The sequence below is a fragment of the Cynoglossus semilaevis genome, chromosome 14 (genome assembly GCF_000523025.1).
Source record: "Cynoglossus semilaevis isolate Cse_v1.0 chromosome 14, Cse_v1.0, whole genome shotgun sequence".
In the NCBI taxonomy this organism is placed as follows: Eukaryota; Metazoa; Chordata; class Actinopteri; order Pleuronectiformes; family Cynoglossidae; genus Cynoglossus; species Cynoglossus semilaevis.
The window spans coordinates 1,891,934-1,893,502 of record NC_024320.1 but is presented as its reverse complement, the minus strand read 5'-3'; positions in this window follow the sequence as shown (position 1 = coordinate 1,893,502).

Genomic DNA, 1,569 nt, shown 5'->3' with positions numbered 1-1,569 from the left:
GACTTGGGTCCGAAGAAGAAAAGAAAAGAAATCATATCTTCTTTTTTTTTTTGATGATTTTCTGTCCTGTTTTGTGAATTTTATTTTATAAACTGTCATTTTTTTTGACAAATGATCACATAAACATGAGGAGAACCGGTACCAACAGTATGACAAACACAGCAGCTCAGACCAATACGGTTCAGATATGAAGAAGAGAACTGATTCCCACCAACAGTTATTGGACTGATCGTATATGAAGTAGAACTGGAGTAGACCTGCAGTAGCTCAGGCGGTAATACACCAACTATTCACTTCATCAGATTCACCAAAGTGCAAATGAAGTTAGCCCAGGTCCCCGTAGTGGTACCATAGTTTGAGAACAATTGAACAACTTTTTACAGGCGAGGAGTAAAAAGCCATTCATCCATGTCAAAAGGTCAAATGTGACTGGGTGAATGACACTTTAACCTTGTGCGAATGACTGATTAAGTGAAAATATTTCCGTAACAAAAGAGCAACAGACAGAACAGCAGCAATGCTGTGCTAAGGGTTAGCAGCAAAAATGGATTATAGTTTGTGTTCTACTTCCGTTCCCTTAGTTGTGAGCGTCAGTATTTCCAGAAAGATGGCTAGCTTTTACACGCGATGTATCCAAGCTTTTCCAAACATCACCATATCAGAGGTTCATAGGCTTGTTATGGTAACAAACCTGGGTTTTTCTGGTCAGGATGAAGTCATCCCTGGGGATCTTCTGCCTAATTCCATGAAATTGGGCATAACGGCACTGAAGCATCTTTCTTGAATCCTAAGAACATTCATTAAACCTCAACTCTCGAACTCAAATCGGTATCTCTCGTTCTGGCTGTCATTTCGCCTCAAGTTTGACCGAAAGTACTCAGTAATCAGATGCCAAATTGTTCATAGAGAGTTAGAGTAACACACACCTTACAAACACACTTTTAGTAAAGTTTGTTTTTGTAAACGGGCAGCGGTGACTTGGTGGTTAAAGAAGCGGACTTGGGTCCGAAGAAGAAAAGAAAAGAAATCATATCTTCTTTTTTTTTTTGATGATTTTCTGTCCTGTTTTGTGAATTTTATTTTATAAACTGTCATTTTTTTTGACACTCCACTCACAACAGGAAAAAGGAAGTGAGAGAAGAGACTTCCTGAAAACTAACCTGAAATTAAATGAGTTTTTATTCTTGTGCACGTGTGTTATGTCATAGTCACGTTCTTACTTGTTTTTAATTAAAAATATTTTTGTCACTTTGGACCTGGAAACTGTTAGATTTCAGTGGTTTTCACATTTGGTTGGGTCTGCAGCAGGAAGGTGCTAAGACACCAAAAGACTTTTCCCGAGCACACACAGTCACATAGCCCCATACATCCAAAGAGAATTTCCCCAAATTCTCTTCACACCAACTTTCTAGAACACCTCTACTCCCTGGGAACAATGGGAGATCTTCACACAACAATGGGAGATCTCCCAATCTACCTTCTCACAGGGAACCCCGATGCCATCCATTCCTTTTTGATTTACATGACCACCTGTGGTTGACTGGACTTTATGGCTCGGTCCACTTCCCT